The sequence below is a fragment of the Podarcis filfolensis genome (assembly GCF_964270895.1).
Source record: "Podarcis filfolensis genome assembly, chromosome: 12".
Taxonomy (NCBI): Eukaryota; Metazoa; Chordata; class Lepidosauria; order Squamata; family Lacertidae; genus Podarcis; species Podarcis filfolensis.
Genome location: NC_139614.1, coordinates 52,596,947 through 52,620,630, shown reverse-complemented (window position 1 = coordinate 52,620,630; position 23,684 = coordinate 52,596,947). Strand labels below are relative to the sequence as shown.

General features: G+C 47.8%; 1 protein-coding gene across 3 annotated transcripts in view; it reads left to right on the top strand.

The window, feature by feature from the left end:
• Positions 1–23,684, top strand: part of GJC2 (gap junction protein gamma 2) — a 93,310-nt gene that overhangs the window by 29,847 nt on the left and 39,779 nt on the right. Inside the window, exon 1 of one of the 3 annotated variants that reach the window (XM_083579937.1) lies at positions 1,169–1,529. The exons of 1 other annotated variant lie outside the window; for it this stretch is intronic. The gene's annotated coding sequence lies outside the window, so the exon portion shown is untranslated. Of the gene's footprint in view, positions 1–1,168; positions 1,530–15,781; positions 16,496–23,684 lie in introns of those variants that run through there. One more of the 3 variants, XM_083579936.1, reaches the window with a different exon arrangement.

Genomic DNA, 23,684 nt, shown 5'->3' with positions numbered 1-23,684 from the left:
TTCCATTCCTCCTCACCACTATGAGCTGAATAAAGAGCATGAAATTCACTCTCGACTCCGAGTATATTTCAGGTTCTTGCAATGCTATGGGACTTTGACATAGTGTGTGTGTGTGTGTATATATACACATAAGAGCCTGCTGGACCAAACCAGCGACTCATCTAGTACAGCATCCTGGTCTCACAGGGGCCAACCAGACGCCTGTGGGAAAACCACAATCAGGATTCGAACACAAGGGCCTGCTCTCCCCTCCGGTGGTTTTCAGCAACTAGTATTCAAAAGCGTTGCTGCCTCTGACTGCATAGCCATCGTAGCTAGTAGTCATTGATAGCCTTCTCCTCCATGAATATGACCCATCCTCTTTCAACGCCTTCCAAGTCATTGGCCATGACTGCTTCCAGTGGGGGGGAGTTCCACAGTCTAACTATGCACCGTGTGAAGAAGTAAATAATAATAATAATAATAATAATAAATTATTTATACCCCACCCATCTGGCTGAGTCTCCCCAGCCACTCTGGGCGGCTTCCAATCAAGTGTTAAAAGCAATACAGCATCAAATATTTAAAACTTCCCTAAACAGGGCTGCCTTCAGATGTCTTTTAAAGAGAAGATAGCTGCTTATTTCCTTCACATCTGAAGGGAGGGCGTTCCACAGGGTGGTTGCCACTACCGAGAAGGCCCTCTGCCTGGTTCCCTGTAACCTCACTTCTTGCAATGAGGGAACTGCCAGAAGGCCCTCGGCACTGGATCTCAGTGTCCGGGCAGAACGATGGGGGTGGAGACGCTCCTTCAGGTCTACTGGACTGAGGCCGTTTAGGGCTTTCAAGGTCAGCACCAACACTATGAATTGTGCTCAGAAACGTACTGGGAGCCAATGCAGATCTCTCAGGACCGGTGTTATGTGGTCTCGGCAGCCGCTCCCAATCACCAGTCTAGCTGCCACATTCTGGATTAATTGGAGTTTCCGGGTCACCTTCAAAGGTAGCCCCACATAGAGCGCATTGCAGTAGTCCAAGCGGGAGATATGAACTTCTATCATGTTACCCCAACTTGTCTTGTCTCTAAAAAGTTCCAAACATTGCAGCCTTTGAGGCATACAAATGCATTTGTGTGAAGGAAGCAGAGCAGGAGAAACTGTGCAGCCCATTTGTGTCTTGAGTCGGTCTCGCAGTCTCAACTTCCTATTGGAGGGAGCCAAACATCCCCTCTCCCTCTCCTATCCCATCCCAGCTCACTCACTCAGGAAGCCAAACTTTGCTGCCAGACTCTCCAAGACGTCTGCAGCGGGAAGGGAGATTGGTTTGAAGGGGGGGGGGGAGGGGAGGACGGGGAGCAAGCCGGGAGCTCAGAGGTCTGCTCTGACTGCGCGCTCTTGTCAAAAGCCTTCTGGACAGCAGAGACCCTCTGTGCCAAAAGGAAACGGAGTTTGAACCCAGGAGAGGCTGCTGTTTGGAGACTGGAACTTATTTCACAAGCTCCGGAAAGACGATGGGACGCTTTTGCAAAGGGATAAGGCCAGGAATTCCTAGTATGTCTGTTTTCTTCCTCTTCTTGCATTTCTAAGCTGCTTAAATGTTGCTACTGCTTCCTTCTCAGAATGCTTTGCAAATAAGCAGCGTACCTCGGAATGTTGTTTGCAAATTTGATAATTCCCCTTCCATTTTAAACTTCGGTCTTGAGATGGGGGGAGGGTTTGAGATTCAGAGGCAAGCTGCATCAGCCCCCAGCCCCAATCCTAAAATGTGTGCTTGCATGCAAGAGGATGAATTATGCTTTGTAAGGATCAATTACGCTACTTAGCCAACTTTGATCTACCCTTTATGCTGTAGGCAGGGTGCGGTAGAGTCAAGGTCCCTTAGTGCAGATCTACTCCGTCGTCTTAATGTCCCTGAAGTCCTCAGTCGTACGTGCAGTCTAAAGGCAGAGCAACTTGGAAGCTTCTCATGTATCACAGTGCAAATCTATGTGTGAAGCAGGGTTTCTCTTAACTGCGTGAGCAGGAAATGTCATCGCTTTGGTTTAAATGACAGGAAGCGGGTGTGGCTGTATTTGAGCCATTTATCTTGGACACTTGAGGTGTCTATTTTTTTTAGCACCCACCTTATTTCTGTGATGTTGTTGTTTAGTCGTTTAGTCATGTCCAACTCTTTGTGACCCCATGGACCAGAGCACGCCAGGCACTCCTGTCTTCCACTGCCTCCCGTAGTTTGGTCAAACTCATGCTGGTACCTTCGAGAACACTGTCCCACCACCTCATCCTCTGTCATCCCCTTCTCCTTGTGCCCTCCATCTTCCCCAACATCAGGGTCTTTTCCAGGGAGTCTTCTCTTCTCATGAGGTGGCCAAAGTCTTGGAGCCTCAGCTTCAGGATCTGTCCTTCCAGTGAGCACTCAGGGCTGATTTCCTTCAGAATGGACAGGTTTGATCTTCTTGCAGTCCATGGGACTCTCGAGAGTCTCCTCCAGCCCCATAATTCAAAAGCATCGATTCTTTGGTGATCAGCCTTCTTTATGGTCCAGCTCTCACTTCCATACATCACTACTGGGAAAACCATAGCTTTAACTATACGGGCCTTTGTTGGCAAGGTGATGTCTCTGCTTTTTAAGATGCTGTCTAGGTTTGTCATTGCATTTCTGTGATAGTAAGTTGCTTTAAACTGTTTTTAGCATCGTGTTTTAATGTTTTAGCCCACCACGGGACCTTAGATTGAAGGGCAGGCGAATGATGATGATGATGATGATGATGATAATAATACACAGCTGGACCTGGGATAGCTCAGTTGGAAGAGCATGGATCTCATCTCAAGGTCGTGGGTTCGATCCCTACATTGGGCAAAAGATTCCTGCATTGCAGAGGGTTGGACTAGATGATGCTTGTGGCTCCTTCCAGTTCTATTATTTTTCACCCCCCACATGGGTAGTTCTTTTCTGCCCTAAACACTGCGATGAAGTTGATTGGGATTTAATCAATGTGATTTTCTAATAGATTTCTTTCTTTCTTTTTGTACCAGCCCTGTGGGCAAAATAGCAAGCTTTAGATGGTACCTTGGGACATCAGAAATGGCTTCATTCAGAGCCGGGTCACTAGTGCATCTAGCTCAGTATTGTTTACACTGACTGGCAGCTGCTCTCCAGAGCAGGGGCCATTCCCAGCCTTCCTTGGAGGAGCCTGGGATTGAACCTGGGACCTCCTGGAGGCGAGGCAGGTGCTCACCCACTGAGCTGCATCCCTTTCCCTTAACCAGGTAGGAAGAAAGCAGGGATGATGCTCGTTTTACAGGTGTCCGGTACCCGACCCACCTCTGGAGCTTCACAGGTACTCAGCAGTGCAGTGTTCTCAAGGCTGTGCAAATGCAAGTATTTCTGTGCCTCCAGTGACATCTCAATAGCTTGATCACTGTGCAGATGTGATATATGGGGAGAGGCCGTAGCTTAGTGGCAAAGCATGACTTGCATGCAGAAGGTCCCAGGCGTTTGGTGTTTGCCAAGGAAAGAATCTCCTTGATTTACAGCTGGAAAGGAACCTCACGGCCCTGTTAAAATGACAAGAGAGGAGGGAAACGGATAGCCCAGGGTGGACTGTCAAACAGACTGCCTGCGAGATGGCTGAAGAGGAGGAATTGAAGTGGTTCTGAGAGGCCTCGACGTAGCAGAGTTGCATCTGGAAGCTGTTAAGCTACTCAAAGGACTCCACCCCACCTCTGAACTGGCGATGGGTCTGGAAAAGGGTAGGCCTTGCAACAGGTCTGCCAGCGTGCTGGTGCATGCAGACCAGTTTTTAAGTGGAGTTAAAGAGGTGCAACGATGAAGGCATTCATTTATTTTGTCCCTGCCCAGGAAAACCAATTTCCCGGACTACAGTTCCCATCATCCATGACCATGCTGCCTGGGGCTGATGATGGGAGTTGTAGTCCCAATAACTTTCTGGAGGACTACGGGCCAACAAGCCCTGGAGTTCAAATTCCCACCCAGCATGGACAGTGGTCGAGGGAAACAAATTTATTTATTACAGCATAACCTTTCATGGATTACGGCATCAACTTTCACCCCAATAAATTTGCCCACGGGGTCCCATTCCCCTGCTGAAATTAGGCACATTTGTACAAAATGTGTATTTGGCGAAAGTGTGCATGAAATTGCATATATTAGTGAAAAATTGCATACAGAAATGCATTACATTGGGGGGGGGTTGCTTTCAAAAGTGTGTATGTTAGGCAAAACTGCATACCAGTTTGTGTATATTAGAGGGGGGAAATATGTGGATGGGTTTTCATGAGCCCCCGTTTAAAAAAAAATCACAAAGTGATAAAGAAATGTAACAAACTGAACTGAAGGTTGTACAAAGGAGAGACTGAGAAAACGAGCAAATTTGTACACCCCCTCCGTACTGTGGCCTTATTGGAAACCATTGCTCAGTGGGAGAGCAATCGCCTGCGGGAATTCCCAGGTTGACTCCCTGGTGTCTCCTGTTATGGAAAAGGGGTCTCAGGTACCAGGTGATGTGAAAGAGGTCTTTCTCCTTCAGCCTTTGGAGACCTTCAGCATTATCAGAGTAGACAACACCATACTAGTTGGACAGCCTGACCAATGTAAAATAAAAATAGCCAGTGCAGTGCCCTTGATGTTGTTGGGCTGCAACTCATATTGTCTATAAGATGTCACATGACTCTTTGCTGTGGATTTTTGCCAATGTCATACTGTTCTTATGTATATCAATGGTGTGGCCACCATTTGAGATATTACTGCGCATGTCCTGTTCTGAGCCAGTACTGTCCCCCCCAAAAAACTTCTTTTTAAGCACCACTAGGGGGAGCACCCCTCTTCTCAGGGAACCAGAGCATTCCTTGGTCAAAGGAAAATCTGATTCTGCAAGTGACTCAAATGGAAACTATGGCAGTGAATCAAAATCGCGCAGAATTGGAGTGAGTCATAGCAAATTGAATGGGGGGGGGACTTGGATCTCTGCAAGGCATACTTATCTTAAGAGAACCCCATCTTTATTCTCAGAGGTCCCTCCCAACATCAAATTATTGCGTTTTTATGATTATTTGTGCTCAGGTTGGTGTCAGGGCAGTTCTAAACGATTTCAATACTGTTTGCAAATCGTTTTGAATTGGTACATGTGACATCGTGGTTAGAGTGGACAGCTAGACCCTGGGAGACCAGAGTTCAAGTCAGCAGCTAAATCCAGCGTTTTCGTTTCCACTAACTGAAGCCAGAGTTCGACTGACTTGAACTGCAGCTTTAAAGTGCTGGATCATGTCCTAAACTTGCAAAGGAGGGAAGTCAGAGAATGTCGTGTTGTGAAGAGCTGTTAGGTCGCTGTGCTAAATGAAGGGCTTGCTCTACAAAGAACTCATCCATACTTAAGCTTTCTCATCTCCCATTTTTAACCCCAGCCTGCATTTCGTTAATGTGCCATGCTCTCTCTCTCTCTCTCTCTCTCTCTCTCTTTCTTAACTGATGGCTTTTAAAATTGTAATTTGTTCTAACGCCCTTACAAAATAAATGAATAAAACTGTAGCCCACATTGCGTGGGCATTGTGCTCTGAAAGGCGGATTAGAAATCTGTTTGAATACAATAATAAGAATACGGCGAAAAACCTTGCCTTGAGGACTTGAAAACTGCCCTTTTAAAAATAAAACGAAAAATGAAAGCAGGGCTTCTCATGTTTCTGCTTAGAGAGCAGCTCCTGCGTTTGAAGCTAAATTCCACACAAGCCCCTGACACAAGGCATTGTTGAAATTGACTTCAACTCTTTTAGGTCACCCAAAAGCACTTTATCAAATATATGTTTTTGTTCATGAGGATGAGTTGCACTATCTGTTTAAAGCACTATTATACCACTTTAAACAGTCCCAGCTCCCCTACATTTTAAAAAAAAAAAATCCTGGGAACTGTAGTTTGTTAAGGGCGCTGAGATTTGTTACCTCTCAGAGCTACAGTTCCCAGCACCCTTAACAAACCAAAGTTCCCAGGGTTCTTGTTTGGTGGGGAAGCCATGACTGCTACAGCACTATAAATGTATAGTGCAGATGTCAAGCATGTTTCAGTGGCTTTCTAAAGATCACACCCAGTTGTACAATGATGCTAGTGTGCTCTGTGCCACGACAGGTTATGCTACTATACAGTGTCTTCCTGCATCTGTGCATGGTGTCTGGCCGGTGGAAGTGGCTCCTCTTTCTGAGCGCCTGCCGATCTGACTCCTGCCCAGAGAGCAATTTCAGCGGACCCCTTTTCTGATCTACTTTTATGGCTGCCGTCGTTCTTCCCATGTAGGACAATGGAGCCGTTTGTTGTTCTGCCTAGTTATTTCCTCTGCGCTCTGCAGGGAGAAACCGTTAAGTCGTGCCCTCTTCAAGGGGGGGCGACAAATTTCAGCTTCCTTTGCTGAAGCGCTAGCAAGTAGCCATGTATTTGCCTGTTTTGCTTGTCACATCTGCATGGGCCCGAGTTGCGCTCTTACATTCCTATAGCAAAGTGGTTTCATCCCAGCAAGCATCTGGACATGATGCTGCCTGGAAACAGCACACAAGCTCCTCTGAGCTTCCTGGAGAACTGGGTTGTCAGTGAAATTATATATATATATATATATATATATATATATATATATATATATATTTATAATATATTTATTAAAATTTTACAAAAACATAAATTTGCAAAATACCAAAAAGAAAAAAAAGAAAAAGAAAAAAAACATACAAAATTACATAAAAGAGAAAAAAGAAAGATACACATACAGAGTACAAGGGGAAAAAAACAAATAGATACAAAAGAATTAAAAACAAACCCATTTCTTATAACTTTAAACTCATTAGCTTGTTTCCTTGACTTCCTCACACCTCCCCTTTTTGTATTCCCATTTCAATAATCAGATCAGCAAATCCTTACCCTCTTTCGTTTATCTTAACTCTATATCTTAACATATTATAGCTCTATATTTTCATCCCTTATCAACTCATTTTTGCATATTCTCACTAACTTTGTTGCTAGTGCCTCTTATTTTCAATCCAACATCATTTTTAACATTCATTAATTTTACAATGTTTCTGAAGATAGTCTTTAAATTTCTTCCAATCTTCTTCCACCAACTCTTCTCCCAGGTCTCGGATTCTGCCAGTCATTTCCGCTAATTCCATATAGTCCATCAACTTCATCTGCCACTCTTCCAGGGTGGGTAAATCTTGTGTCTTCCAATACTTTGCATTGAGTATTCTTGCTGCTGTTGTTGCATACATAAAGAAAGTTCTATCCTTCTTTGGCACCAATTGGCCGACTATGCCCAGGAGAAAGGCCTCTGGTTTCTTCAGAAAGGTATATTTAAATACCTTTTTCATTTCATTATAGATCATCTCCCAGAAAGCCTTAATCTTTGGGCACGTCCACCAAAGGTGAAAGAATGTACCTTCATTTTCTTTACATTTCCAACATTTGTTATCGGGCAAATGATATATTTTTGCAAGCTTGACTGGTGTCATGTACCACCTGTATATCATTTTCATAATATTCTCTCTTAAGGCATTACATGCCATAAATTTCATACCGGTGGTCCACAACTGTTCCCAGTCCGCAAACATAATGTTATGACCAATATCTTGTGCCCATTTAATCATAGCAGATTTAACCGTTTCATCCTGCGTATTCCATTTCAACAGCAAGTTATACATTCTTGAAAGTATCTTAGTTTTGGGATCTAACAATTCTGTTTCCAATTTTGATTTTTCCACCTGGAAGCCAATTTTTTTGTCCAAATTATAGGCCTCTCTTATTTGATAATAATGGAGCCAGTCTCACACTTTATCTTTTAATTTCTCAAAACTCTGCAATTTCAATTTATCTCCTTCTTGTTCCAATATTTCCCAATATTTCGGCCATTTGGCCTCCATATTGAGCTTTTTCTGAGCCTTCGCTTCCATTGGTGACAACCACCTTGGAGTTTTATTTTCCAATAAGTCTTTGTATCTTATCCAGACATTGAACAATGCTTTCCTGACAATATGGTTTTTAAATGCTTTATGTGCTTTAACCTTGTCGTACCACAAATATGCATGCCACCCAAAAACATTGTTAAAACCTTCTAAGTCCAAAATGTCCGTGTTCTCAAGAAGCAGCCAGTCTTTCAACCAGCAGAATGCTGCTGATTCATAGTAAAGTTTAAGGTCTGGCAGGGCAAATCCGCCTCTTTCCTTTGCATCAGTTAATATTTTAAATTTTATTCTGGGCTTCTTGCCCTGCCAGATGTCAGTGAAATTATAATCGCCAGCATGGAGGCCAGAGAGGTGTGTTGCATGTAGAAACCAGCCTGGTGTAAAGGTAAAGGGAACCCTGACCATTAGGTCCAGTCGCGGATGACTCTGGGGTTGCGGCGCTCATTTCGCTTTATTGGCCGAGGGAGCCGGCGTACAGCTTCCGGGTCATGTGGCCTGCATGACTAAGCCAATTCTGGCGAACCAGAGCCGCACACGGAAACACTGTTTACCTTCCCGCCGGAGCGGTACCTATTTATCTACTTGCACATGATGTGCTTTCGAGCAGGGACTGAGCAACGGGAGCTCACCACGTCGCAGGGATTCAAACTGCCAACCTTCTGATCTGCAAGTCCTAGGCTCTGTGGTTTAACCCACAGCTCCACCCGCGTCCCTTCTGTACGAAGGCCAAATTTACATTGCTGCCCCACCTGCTATGGCCCCTGTCCCCGCCCACCACTCGCAGAAGCAGATGCTTTATCACCACTCTTCTATAGTAGGGTTACCAGACGTCCCCGGTTCCCGGGGACAGTCCTCGGTTTTGCAAATCTGTCCCCGGACAAATTCCGTCCCCGGAATGTCCCCAGATTTGCAAATCTGTCCCCGAGAAACGTGGCAGTGGCAGCCTCAGCAGCCCAGAGCCAGCCTGGTAGCACAGTTTGCTCTGGCTGGCTTCAGGAACTCCTCTCTGCCGCTGCCGCCGCCACTGCCAAAGGGGAACCGGGGACGTCCGGCGGTACAGATCTCCTGCCCTCTTCCCCCTTTGGGAGTCATGAGTGGGTGGCCATTACCCAGGAGGGGCGCAAGGCGCACAGTTTCTCTGCCAGGCAAGGTGCAAAGCCCTTCTTTCGCACCCTGTGAAACATAAATGCACAGAGTTTTTAAAAAAACTGGGCAACAGCTGCCCGTCCGCAACTCCTGAGCCTGCCCCTATCAGTCAAAACAAAGGGGCGAGGAGAGAGGATATCAGGGGAGGCTTGGGAGTCACGGGTGGGTGGCGCTCCATTGCTGTTTTTTAAAAAAACTCTGCACATTTATGTTTCACAGGGTGCGAAAGAAGGACTTTGCACCTTTATACACTGTGCATGTTTGCTTGGGCTCAGGGTCTTTTGCCTCACCATCCCCACTACTGACTCCCTGTTGCTACTCAGCTTCAAAAATAAAATAAAGTGTACCTGGATTCATTGAAAAAAATCTGGTAACCGTATTAGGGATTCCCAAATCTGATCCTTATGCAACATGGGGGCTCACGGTCTCGAGCCAAGGTGGGCCATTGCAGTCCATTGACCTCATTCTGTGCACGATGCTCAGTGCATAATGAGCCAGGCCAGAGACTGTGACTTTATAAGACTAGAGGGGCAGGGGCTGACTTCTACTGAGCTGGTAGCTGCAGTGAATCCTGGGAGCTTCTCAGCCAAGGAAAGAGCAGAGAGTTACCGTATTTCCCACTCCATAAGACACACTTTTTTCTTCCTAAAAAGTAAGGGGAAATGTCTGTGCGAATGTGTGGTCCCTGGAGCCGAATTGCCCAGGGGTGAAAAGCAGATCATGCTTATTTTTTTTAAAAAGCGGGAACTGGGTGTTGAAAGGAAGCAGCTGATCGGCAAGCGATCGGGCAGGGAGATAAGGGACGCTACAGATAAAGGAGGCTGCCTGGGAGGGGGGAGGTAAAAGCCCATGGATCCTCAGGATTTTTGCATTGGGTCACGATAGGTTATGCTTCTATACAGTGTCTTCCTGCATCTGTGCATGGTGTCTGGCCGGTGGAAGTGGCTCCTCTTTCTGAGCGCCTGCCGATCTGACTCCTGCCCAGAGAGCAATTTCAGCGGACCCCTTTTCTGATCTACTTTTATGGCTGCCGTCGTTCTTCCCGTGCAGGACAATGGAGCCGTTTGTTGTTCTGCCTAGTTATTTCCTCTGCGCTCTGCAGGGAGAAACCGTTAAGTCGTGCCCTCTTCAAGGGGGCGACAAATTTCAGCTTCCTTTGCTGAAGCGCTAGCAAGTAGCCATGTATTTGCCTGTTTTGCTTGTCACATCTGCATGGGCCCGAGTTGCGCTCTTACATTCCTATAGCAAAGTGGTTTCATCCCAGCAAGCATCTGGACATGATGCTGCCTGGAAACAGCACACAAGCTCCTCTGAGCTTCCTGGAGAACTGGGTTGTCAGTGAAATTATATATATATATATATATATATATATATATATATATATATATATATATAATATATTTATTAAAATTTTACAAAAACATAAATTTGCAAAATACCAAAAAGAAAAAGAAAAAGAAAAAGAAAAAGAAAAAACATACAAAATTACATAAAAGAGAAAAAAGAAAGATACACATACAGAGTACAAGAAAAAAACACACAAATAGATACAAAAGAATTAAAAACAAACCCATTCCTTATAACTTTAAACTCATTAGCTTGTTTCCTTGACTTCCTCACACCTCCCCTTTTTGTATTCCCATTTCAATAATCAGATCAGCAAATCCTTACCCTCTTTCGTTTATCTTAACTCTATATCTTAACATATTATAGCTCTATATTTTCATCCCTTAACAACTCATTTTTGCATATTCTCACTAACTTTGTTGCTAGTGCCTCTTATTTTCAATCCAACATCATTTTTAACATTCATTAATTTTACAATGTTTCTGAAGATAGTCTTTAAATTTCTTCCAATCTTCTTCCACCAACTCTTCTCCCAGGTCTCGGATTCTGCCAGTCATTTCCGCTAATTCCATATAGTCCATCAACTTCATCTGCCACTCTTCCAGGGTGGGTAAATCTTGTGTCTTCCAATACTTTGCATTGAGTATTCTTGCTGCTGTTGTTGCATACATAAAGAAAGTTCTATCCTTCTTTGGCACCAATTGGCTGACTATGCCCAGGAGAAAGGCCTCTGGTTTCTTCAGAAAGGTATATTTAAATACCTTTTTCATTTCATTATAGATCATCTCCCAGAAAGCCTTAATCTTTGGGCACGTCCACCAAAGGTGAAAGAATGTACCTTCATTTTCTTTACATTTCCAACATTTGTTATCGGGCAAATGATATATTTTTGCAAGCTTGACTGGTGTCATGTACCACCTGTATATCATTTTCATAATATTCTCTCTTAAGGCATTACATGCCATAAATTTCATACCGGTGGTCCACAACTGTTCCCAGTCCGCAAACATAATGTTATGACCAATATCTTGTGCCCATTTAATCATAGCAGATTTAACCGTTTCATCCTGCGTATTCCATTTCAACAGCAAGTTATACATTCTTGAAAGTATCTTAGTTTTGGGATCTAACAATTCTGTTTCCAATTTTGATTTTTCCACCTGGAAGCCAATTTTTTTGTCCAAATTATAGGCCTCTCTTATTTGATAATAATGGAGCCAGTCTCACACTTTATCTTTTAATTTCTCAAAACTCTGCAATTTCAATTTATCTCCTTCTTGTTCCAATATTTCCCAATATTTCGGCCATTTGGCCTCCATATTGAGCTTTTTCTGAGCCTTCGCTTCCATTGGTGACAACCACCTTGGAGTTTTATTTTCCAATAAGTCTTTGTATCTTATCCAGACATTGAACAATGCTTTCCTGACAATATGGTTTTTAAATGCTTTATGTGCTTTAACCTTGTCGTACCACAAATATGCATGCCACCCAAAAACATTGTTAAAACCTTCTAAGTCCAAAATGTCCGTGTTCTCAAGAAGCAGCCAGTCTTTCAACCAGCAGAATGCTGCTGATTCATAGTAAAGTTTAAGGTCTGGCAGGGCAAATCCGCCTCTTTCCTTTGCATCAGTTAATATTTTAAATTTTATTCTGGGCTTCTTGCCCTGCCAGATGTCAGTGAAATTATAATCGCCAGCATGGAGGCCAGAGAGGTGTGTTGCATGTAGAAACCAGCCTGGTGTAAAGGTAAAGGGAACCCTGACCATTAGGTCCAGTCGCGGATGACTCTGGGGTTGCGGCGCTCATTTCGCTTTATTGGCCGAGGGAGCCGGCGTACAGCTTCCGGGTCATGTGGCCTGCATGACTAAGCCAATTCTGGCGAACCAGAGCCGCACACGGAAACACTGTTTACCTTCCCGCCGGAGCGGTACCTATTTATCTACTTGCACATGATGTGCTTTCGAGCAGGGACTGAGCAACGGGAGCTCACCACGTCGCAGGGATTCAAACTGCCAACCTTCTGATCTGCAAGTCCTAGGCTCTGTGGTTTAACCCACAGCTCCACCCGCGTCCCTTCTGTACGAAGGCCAAATTTACATTGCTGCCCCACCTGCTATGGCCCCTGTCCCCGCCCACCACTCGCAGAAGCAGATGCTTTATCACCACTCTTCTATAGTAGGGTTACCAGACGTCCCCGGTTCCCGGGGACAGTCCTCGGTTTTGCAAATCTGTCCCCGGACAAATTCCGTCCCCGGAATGTCCCCAGATTTGCAAATCTGTCCCCGAGAAACGTGGCAGTGGCAGCCTCAGCAGCCCAGAGCCAGCCTGGTAGCACAGTTTGCTCTGGCTGGCTTCAGGAACTCCTCTCTGCCGCTGCCGCCGCCACTGCCAAAGGGGAACCGGGGACGTCCGGCGGTACAGATCTCCTGCCCTCTTCCCCCTTTGGGAGTCATGAGTGGGTGGCCATTACCCAGGAGGGGCGCAAGGCGCACAGTTTCTCTGCCAGGCAAGGTGCAAAGCCCTTCTTTCGCACCCTGTGAAACATAAATGCACAGAGTTTTTAAAAAAACTGGGCAACAGCTGCCCGTCCGCAACTCCTGAGCCTGCCCCTATCAGTCAAAACAAAGGGGCGAGGAGAGAGGATATCAGGGGAGGCTTGGGAGTCACGGGTGGGTGGCGCTCCATTGCTGTTTTTTAAAAAAACTCTGCACATTTATGTTTCACAGGGTGCGAAAGAAGGACTTTGCACCTTTATACACTGTGCATGTTTGCTTGGGCTCAGGGTCTTTTGCCTCACCATCCCCACTACTGACTCCCTGTTGCTACTCAGCTTCAAAAATAAAATAAAGTGTACCTGGATTCATTGAAAAAAATCTGGTAACCGTATTAGGGATTCCCAAATCTGATCCTTATGCAACATGGGGGCTCACGGTCTCGAGCCAAGGTGGGCCATTGCAGTCCATTGACCTCATTCTGTGCACGATGCTCAGTGCATAATGAGCCAGGCCAGAGACTGTGACTTTATAAGACTAGAGGGGCAGGGGCTGACTTCTACTGAGCTGGTAGCTGCAGTGAATCCTGGGAGCTTCTCAGCCAAGGAAAGAGCAGAGAGTTACCGTATTTCCCACTCCATAAGACACACTTTTTTCTTCCTAAAAAGTAAGGGGAAATGTCTGTGCGAATGTGTGGTCCCTGGAGCCGAATTGCCCAGGGGTGAAAAGCAGATCATGCTTATTTTTTTAAAAAAGCGGGAACTGGGTGTTGAAAGGAAGCAGCTGATCGGCAAGTGATCGGGCAGGGAGATAAGGGACGCTACAGATAAAGGAGGCTGCCTGGGAGGGGGAGGTAAAAGCCCATGAATCCTCAGGATTTTTGCATTGGGTCACCCCAAATTCACCATCTGATCACATAGCATGTCCATGGCTACAGCCTGCACCACGAAAATCATGCATCCACTGTTTCGTTCAGAATATATTTTTTTTCTTGTTTTCCTCCTCTAAAAACTAGGTGCGTCTTATGGGGCCAAAAATACGGTAACTCTTATTGCCGGAGATACTCACACTGTCTAGCATCTAGGCAGCTGTTCCCAGCTGTGTGCTCTATGGAGCAATTGCAGCAACTGGGGACCACTCCCCCTCCACCAGTTTATGTACCTTCCCCTGACATAGCCAGAGACTATGCCTGAACGGAAGCTTCCTCTGCTCTTCCGACTTCACTTCTTTCCTGGTTCTGGGAGACAGTGGTGCAGGGAAGCAGAGGAAAGCACCTGGCCCATCGCTAGCCTCTCCTGCCTCTTCCTCCAGCTCTGGAGCTTCCCCTGCCTCCTGATTCTTGCCTCCTGACTGGTACAGAAACCACTGCCCCGCCTCCCAAGTCAGACTCCAGCCTCCTTTCCCCTGGTCCACACTCCTCAGAGTCCTGCCAGTCCACACAGTGCCACCCTCTGGCTGTTTGCAGTAGTGTCGCTGAAGTACAACGGTGAGCTGGTGAGACTTTCTACATTGACAAGTTTACCACGGTGGCTCAGAATAAGGCAAATGGGACCCGCTTAAAGGTTCCCTGGCTGAAGATCCTCGGAACCTTATCAAGAAAAACTTGCTGGCACATTTTCAGTCTTTTCTCTCGTCGTGGGGTTTAGAAACTTAGTGTCTTACCTTCTCATATTCTGCACCCCAGAGTTGTAAGAAAGAACAGCTTTGCAGGATCGTGTGCAGTTGTATCACACACAGGGGAAGAACACAAAGGCTGTTCTTTATTCCACACCCTGCTGTTGTTTACTCTGTACCATCGCCTGGTGTTCGGAGGTTTTCTGCTTCTGAACATGAAGGTTCGACATACCTATCGCAATCAATAGCTATTGACACACCTCCCTCAAATTTGTCTCAACCTTTTATTTTAATTTTATTTTTCTTTTAAAAATGGAATCTAATTAGCTGGTGGGTGTTGAGCCGTCTTGCAGCAAGACATGCCTTACGTTAACTGAGCATTGTGTGTGGCGTATCCTATAAGTTACTGTATTTTTTGCCCCATAGGGCGCACCGCCCCATAGGACGCACCTAGTTTTTTTTGGGGGGGGGGAATAAAGAAAAAAAAATATTTCCCCCCCCCCAGGTGCGGGGCTGGCGCGGGGGAAGCCCGAGCTTCCCCCAACCCCAGCCCCGAGAACAGCCTGCTATCCGCAAGCCTAGGGAGCCCGGCGGGAAGTCGCTCCGGTCTCCCCAGGCTTGCGCAGAGCTGCGCGAAGCCCGGGACTGCAGGCAGCTCTGCGCAGCCCTAGGGAGCCAGGCGTGACTTCGCGCCGGGCTCCCTAGGGCTGCGCAAAGCTGTGTGAAGCCCGGGACTGCAGGCAGCTCTGCGCAGCCCTAGGGAGACCAGCGCGAAGTTGCACCGGTCTCCCGAAGGTTGCGCAGAGCTTCCTGAAGCCTGGAGAGCGAGAGGGGTCGGTGCGCACCGACCCCTCTCGCTCTCCAGGCTTCAGCGAAAGCCTGCATTCACCCCATAGGACACACACACATTTCCCCTTCATTTTTGGAGGGGGAAAAGTGTGTCCTATAGGGCGAAAAATACGGTAATGAGTTTGTGTGGGGAATGCCCTGCTCTGATTCTCGGATTCTGCGCGTACGTGAGCATCAAACGGCGACTCTGGGGTTAAAGCTCAGGGTTTGTGGTCAAAAAGACAATGGGCACATTCTGCAGTTGCAGCTCGTTCCTCTGCACATCCCTGCACCACAGAGAGGAAGATGACTGTCTTTATGCACACACACACACCACCTCCAGTGATGTATCAGTTTTGCACCGGCTGCAGACTCTCCAAAGCACACGGCCTCCAGAGATTACGCTTTCAATGGGCCAATTGTGGAGTTCAGATAAAGACTCCCTTGACACGGATGGGCTGTGGCCAAAGGTCCCTGAACAATCTGACCATGGAGCACAGGGCATAAACTATTTTCTTAGCAAAGGGATGGAGGAAGAAGAAGAAGAATAGGAGCGTGTGTGGCAGCTGAAATTTGCTAGCCACCCCAGAACAAAGCGGAACGTTCTGCAAACTTGCCTCTGGTTGCTCAGCTACAATTTGATGCCTGCATTGCTCTCTCCAGAGCTGCAGAGATGATCTGTGGCCTTAGATCCTGGTGGGAAGGTTTTCTCAGGAGGAGAACTCGTTTTCTGCCATGTTTCCAGATGCTGTTAACATGGATTGGGGATTGCCTAATATAAACATCTGTGAAATTGCCACCATCCGCCCCTGGTCAGAGGATCTGGCTTTGGAGCTTAAGGATTCCAGATGTGCCTGCCTGATGCCAAGCCGAAAACAGAAAGAGGAGCCGAGCCGATGAGATGGATGTTCCAGCTGTGGTTAGGTCCCGGTAATTGGGGACACGTGGGAGACTGCACTCTCTTTTCCTTTGTGGGGGTCATTCTTGCCTTAGCGGTGGAGCGTTGCTAGGTTCTCAAATATATATTTGCCATCCGCTGCCCTGCGTGTGCCACTGACTGCGCGGCAGCCCAGATGCTGCTGAAAGGCCGTTTGTCAAATGGAAACCGCAAGAGACAGAAGTTTTGGCAACTCCGAGTAAGTGACTATTCAGATTTGTTAAACACGGGAGGAGGGGAATGTCTAGCACCGAGCAGCGGAGACATCTGGTTTCCTTGTTGCTTTTATTATTATTATTTGGAGGGTCATTTCAGATAGAAAAAGTCTTACATCAATCTTTAAAAGAAGTCCAAGCGCACGGTTCAAAATACAATACGATAATCTTTATTGTCATTGTCCCATGCAGAACAACGAAATTGAAAAAATCTACATCAGACATTCAAAAACCAGCAAGCCTCCTATCCCAGCTATCCCAGCCTGGTTAACCCCCTAAAAACTCTGATACCCCATAATTAAATACAATATACTGCCATAGAGACTACCTTACACTGTGTTTAAAACCAAAATCGCATTTGGATAGAAACTGTTTCTCAGGCGGCTAGTCCTAGTCTTTATAACCCTGTACCTTCTTCCAGAAGGCAGAAGCTGAAAGAGATCATTTCCGGGGTGCGCACTATCCTGCGCTATCTCTGCAGCTTTCTTGTGATACCTGGAAGCATAGATTTGATCTAAGGTGGGAAGAGTGCACCCAATTATTCTCTCTGCAGTCTGTAATAAATGCTCTTGCAATGTTTGTGTGGCCTGTTCCCAATTAACTATTCACCTTCTGCCCTTCTGACTTTGCAAACCATGACTTGGATATCGAAGACACAGACTGCCCCGTGGAATCTGGTCCAAGCCAACTTTTATCTCCCTGACTTGTGAAGCCGGCTCCAGGTTCAAAGGTCACTTGGGGGGGGCACCTGGCTTTCTCCCAAAAGAATGCTTTGCAGACCACTGCATTGGTTTATCCAGATGCGTTGGATGTTTGGGGAAGGGCCATGGCAGAAGGTCACATGCTCAATCCCTGCAATCTCCAGGTGCAGCTTTGAGAAAATGCTGCTTGAAGCTCCAGAGAGCTGCCAGTCAGTGTTGACAATACTTCAGTGGTCCAACTCTTCATAAGGTAGCTCAGAGGGGTTTTTAGGGCAGCACAACCAGTTCAGCCGCGTTGGGTACCATGCCATAGGGGGGCACCAAAAGAATGCTGTAGAATGGAGTGTGAGAGGTGGAGGGGGGTGGTGTGCCAAAGTTTAGTGTTGCACAGGGAACCAATTTAATTAGAGAGCACAAAATCCGCCACTAAGTAGCTCCCTATGTTCCTATTGGGACGTGTGGGTGGTGCTGTGGGTTAAACCACTGAGCCTAGGACTTGCCAATCAGAAAGTTGGCGGTTCGAATCCCCGCTGCTCCCGTTGCTCGGTCCCTGCTCCTGCCAACCTAGCAGTTCGAAAGCATGTCGAAAGTGCAAGTAGATAAATAGGTACCGCTCTGGCGGGAAGATAAACGGCGTTTCCGTGCGCTGCTCTTGTTCGCCAGAAGCGGCTTCGTCATGCTGGCCACATGACCCGGAAGCTGTACGCCGGCTCCCTCGGCCAGTAAAGCGAGATGAGCGCCGCAACCCCAGAGTCGGTCACAACTGGACCTAATGGTCAGGGGTCCCTTTACCTTTACCTATGTTCCTATTAGGGCCAAATCTCAGTGAATTACTGTATTTTCTGGCGTATAAGACTATTTTTTAACTCAGGAAAATCTTCTCAAAAGTCGGGGGTCGTCTTATACGCCGGCTACAGAAGCAGCTCCTGCAGCAACTCCCCACTAAAGGATAAAACGACAGCAAATTAAATCAGAGGACACCAAGCTCTCTAGATGAAGCAGAAATACGCTTGAATATTGGCCCCAGAAGCCCCCGGCCACTGGGAAGTGGAGCGGATTTCCGAGCTGCACTGGAGACTGGTTTTTTAAAATTTTTATTTGGTGTGCGTTAGAAGAGGAGTAGTCTTATACGGAGAGTATATCCCAAACTCTATATTTTAACTGGAAAAGTTGGTGAGTCGTCTTATACGCCCAGTCGTCTTATACGCCGGAAAATACGGTAGCAGTTCCCTTGAATGCAGACAGTGCCAAGTTCAACCCCCAGCACCATCTCAGTCAGCCTAATAGCAGGACTATGTTCCTGCGCATAATCATGCTCGAAACATGAAGCAATAAAAGAAGAACCCCTTTATTCTTTCAGTTATTTTTTTATTCCTCTTTCTAGGATTTTTGGCTTTCCAACTTGGCAATCCACGGGGAAGCAGGTCCTGTTGTTGAAGGGATATCTGTTCCAGATGGTTGGATGGGCCGCCCTGGAACGAAACCACTTCCGTGTTCACGCGTGTATAAAACCAGGCAAAGCTTTGGCCCGGGAGGAGACTCCGACCTGAGGAATGTGGAGAGAGGCATTTCCCCATTATAATAATGATAATGATCATTATTATTTTTAAATACCCAGCGATCCGCATTGTTGTAGCTCCTGATGAGGAGGGAGCTCCGCCAAGGGGAGCCAAAGCAAATATTTGCAGCACGGGCTGAGATTGCCCGAAGGAGGGGTTGCAGGATGCAGGCGTGCGCTCTGATGGGCGTGGAAAGGGATGCTGGCTTCATTCAGCGACTGGTGCCGAGGGTGTGCTAAGGGGAGGACAAGGGTCATTGGCAAGAACTGGCTCTTTGCTTCAAGCCCTAACAAGGGGCACACTGGAAAGTGTCTTATTCAGAGTCAGACCATTGGTCCATCTACCTCAGTATTGTTGACACTGACCGGCAGCAGCCCTTGAGGGTGTCAGGCAGGCATTGCTCCCAGCCCTTCCAGGAGATACTGGAGATTGGGCCTGGGGAGAAGTGGTGTAGTGTGGTGTAGTGGTTAAGAGCGGTAGACCCGTAATCTGGTGAACCGGGTTCGCGTCTCCACTCCTCCAACTGCAGCTGCTGGGTGACCTTGGGCTAGTCACACTTCTCTGAAGTCTCTCAGCCCCACTCACCTCACAGAGTGTTTGTTGTGGGGGAGGAAGGGAAAGGAGATTGTTGGCGGCTTTGAGACTCCTTCGGGTAGTGATAAAGCGGGATATCAAATCCAAACTCTTCTTCTTCTTCTTCCTCCTTCCCCTCCATTCACACTCCTGTTGCTTAGCCTGTTCCAGTTCCCCACATCCCAGTACAGTGGTACCTCGGGTTACATGCGCTTCAGGTTACATATGCTTCAGGTTACACACTCTGCTAACCCAGAAATATTACCTCAGGTTAAGAACTTTGCTTCAGGATAAGAACAGAAATCATGCAGCGGCGGCAGCGGGAGGCCCCATTAGCTAAAGTGGTGCTTCAGGTTAAGAACAGTTTCAGGTTAAGAACGGACCTCCGGAACGAATTAAGTACTTAACCCGAGGTACCACTGTATAACTCCCCTGGAGCTAGGCTTTTCTAGTTTCAAGAGACAGAGGGCTGTTCCAGACGACCTGTTTCCGGAGCGTTTGTCCTGATTTTCTTGCAGGAAGCTTACAAGGAGGGTAGACTGTGTGCACAGTCTTAACCGAACTCTTGTTCTGATTCATTTAGGGGGTAGTTTATATATGACAATTTGTCCTGCATTTGTCCTCACTTGCTTGCGGCATGTTTTCATGTCTTCTCATTACTAATTCATTCATTTCCAGACTTTTCAGAGCATTTTCTCATCACTTTCTAGAGCCCTTTAATGCATGTGTATTTAAATGCTGCCAACCTAGCAGTTCGAAAGCACGTCAAAGCGCAAGTAGATAAATAGGTATCGCTCCAGTGGGAAGGTAAACGGCGTTTCCGTGCGCTGCTCTGGTTCTCCAGAAGCGGCTTAGCCATGCTGGCCACATGACCCGGAAGCTGTACGCTGGCTCCCTCGGCCAATAAAGCGAGATGAGCACCGCAACCCCAGAGTCGTCCGCGACTGGACCTAATGGTCAGGCGTCCCCTTGCCTTTATTTAAATGCATACAGGGGCCGGCTGGAGGCACCCACAAAACCCAGATTGCGGGATAACCAGCCTCATATAACCAACATGCTTAAGTCTGATTAAGGCACAGAGTAGTTAAGACCATAGAGTAAGCTGTCCTGCCAGGCTTAGCTTACCTTGGAAGGAGCTAGGTAATCAGGCCTAGTGTCCTTTCCTGGCATACCTGATGAACTCAGCATGTGCAGAGGCTACGCTGATGGCTCCAGCTTAGCCACATGGCTCTAACAAGCCTTTCTTGATAGAAATACGTTAATGATGTATTTCAGGATTAATTTCAGGGTCATGGGTTTGAGCCCCGCGTTGGGTGAAATATTCCTGCATTTCAGGGAGTTGATTTAAATGACCCTTGTGGTCCCTTCCAGGTCTACATTTCTAATAATCTCTGGCAAGATTCCTTCTCATTCATTCATTCATTCATTCATTCATAAATATGAATATTTATCTTACCTCCAAGGAGCTCAAAATTGCACACACTGTTCTTCCTCTCTCCACAACATCCTTATAGCAGCCGTATGAGGTAGGCCCTGCTGAGTGTTGGTGACTGGGCCAAGGTCACCCGGTGAGCTTCATGGCTAAGTGGGAATTTGCACCCTGATCCCCCAGGCCCTGGTCCAACAAGTTAAACCGCTTGGACCATGAAGCCTCACCCACCTGTCCTACACTTGATGCCATACTGAACATCAGGTGTGGGGCAGGTGAAAGCCTGGTTCAGCCAAAAGGGGGTTTGCAGGCTCAGCTGATTGGCTGGGCCTGCAAAGCCTCATGGAGAGTTCTGGGCAACCTAGCACTTTGAAGGGGGCACCTGAGGACCTCAGTGGGCAAGAAAGATCACCTGATTTCATTGTGACACCACATGATTGACAAATGGCCAGCCCCACAGTGGGTGGGGGGATGTAGTAATCTGGCCCACCAGTCCCCTACCCCATCCTGATCTAACCACTACTGTGCTGCTCCCGGGGGGGGGGGGGTTGCTGTGCGGCGTGGTCTGAGTCCCGTCCTAGGTCAAGGGTATGGAGGCTGTCCGTCAAGGGTGAAGCGGGGTCCAAGGCAAGGAGCCGGGCGTGGTCAGGAACTCTGGAAGAGCAGGACAGAGTGCTGGCAGGAACAGGTTACCAACGATGTTGCTCCCGCAACCTGGGACTGGGCTGACTGGCCTTTATCTCCTCTGAGGCCTAGGGCAGTCCTGGCCCACAGGTGGCTCGCCTCTCCTGGCCTGGAGGCGAGCACTCCTCCTGCGGGAACTTATTTCCCTCCGCCTCTCTGCCCTGAGCCTCTGCAGCTCCGGAGAGGCTGGAGGGATACTGGACCCAGAGGCAACCTCACCTTCCCCTGATAGGGCTGGGAGAGGAGCACCTGCAGGCAATGGGTCCTCAATCACCTCCAGAGCCAGAGCGGATTCTGCTGGTGTCTGCTCCTGAGGATCCGGCACAGGTGAGGGCCCTTCAGGTTCAAGCCCCAGCCCCGGCTCAGCTGGTACTGGAGGCAGGGACTCCTGTGCAGGCTGGGATTCCTCTGGTTCAGCCTCTGAATCGGATTCCCAGGCCATCGCAACTACACTAGTGTAGGACAGCAGGGGTTGAACCTGTGGACTTTGCGCCCAGAGTTGCTCTGCATCTGTAGCGCCATGCTTGCACTCTACCACTGGCTTCCCGTGAAAAATCCAGGTGGAACTGGATTCAGCATGAACCTCACCCCTTGGCAAAGTTACTGCCATCCTGCTCTTAATTACCCCTTGGCGGTGGCCAAGAGAGGAGTTTCACAGCCGGTGGTGGAAAATTAGAGGATTGAAACAGCAATATTGTGGCCTTTAGGAATGCCTTGTTCATTTCCTGCTCCCTTGCCAGAGCATTAAGATACGGACCGGTAGAGAGCTTCGGACCCTGAATTGCTTGTATATTTGACTCATGGATTTGGAAGCTGAGCTACACCTAGTTCCAGCTATTGAAATGCCGGCAGCCGTCCCTGGCTCACAGGAACTGACCCTTCCATTGTTGGAGGAAGCTGCGATGACATACAGGGTTTATTACCTATTCTTTCTTTCCATGTGTGTGTGCGCGTTGAGGCTGGAATTCCAGTGGGCTGGGGCAGCTGTCTGGGGATAAGTCGGTAAGACTCGCCTTAGGAATGCAAAGGTTAGTTGGGGATGGAGAATGATGAGCCGCCATTTCACCTCCAGGATCTGCTCACCCCAAGTGAAGTCCAGGGGCTGCCAACAGCCCGGACCCCCCAACGCCATCTGTCGCCCAATCGCCCACTGTCTTTCGTGCATGTGCAGGGATGACTTTCATGGGCTGGAAAAAAAGCAATCGTTCCTCCTGGGTTTTCATGTGCGGTTCCTCAGCGGCCTCCAGTTCAGAGTTTCCCAAACGTGGGTCTCCAGCTGTTTTGGGACTACAGTTCCCATCCTCCCTGACCACTGGTCCTGCTAGCTAGGGATGATGGGAGTTGTAGTCCAAAAACAGCTGGAGAACCATGTTCTGCATCTGCTTGCCTGCTGGAGGTTCTGGTTCTGCAAGGGAGCTTGTGGTGGGCCTTCCTTGAATTTCCCTTTGGGGTGACTTGGGTATGCGTTTCTTTTTTTAAATCTCAGGGTCCTACCCAGACGCAGAGCTAGTCGGCCGCAGCGAGTGGCGAGCATCCCAGCAGGGCGCCGCCGACGGCAAGTGTCCCGGGGGGTGGAGTGGCAATGTCACTCCCACTCAGGGATGACACCCGGGACGGACTGCACCCACCGCCACCCCTTCCTCCACTAGTGGCCATACCATCTTATTAGGTAAAGGTAAAGGGACCCCTGACCATTAGGTCCAGTCGTGGCCAACTCTGGGGTTGCGGCGCTCATCTCGCTTTATTGGCCGAGGGAGCCGGCGTACAACTTCCGGGTCATGTGGCCAGCATGACTAAGCCGCTTCTGGCAAACCAGAGCAGCGCACGGAAACGCCATTTACCTTCCCGCCAGAGCGGTACCTATTTATCTACTTGCACTTTGACGTGCTTTCGAACTGCTAGGTTGGCAGGAGCAGGGACCGAGCAACGGGAGCTCACCCCGTCGCGGGGATTCGAACCGCCGACCTTCTGATCGGCAAGTCCTAGGCTCTGTGGTTTAACCCACAGCGCCACCCACGTATCTTATTAGGATACCTTAGGATATCTTATTAGGCTATCTTATTAGGATCTTTATATTAGGTATAAAGTGGGTTTATACCAGGCTCTGTGGTGGATGGTGTCTATGGCTTGCAAAATGACTTAGATTGGGCAAAATTGCATATTAGGGCAAATTAGCTGATGAATGTTCACGGGCGCTTTTGCAAACTGATGCGAAAATGTTGCGAAC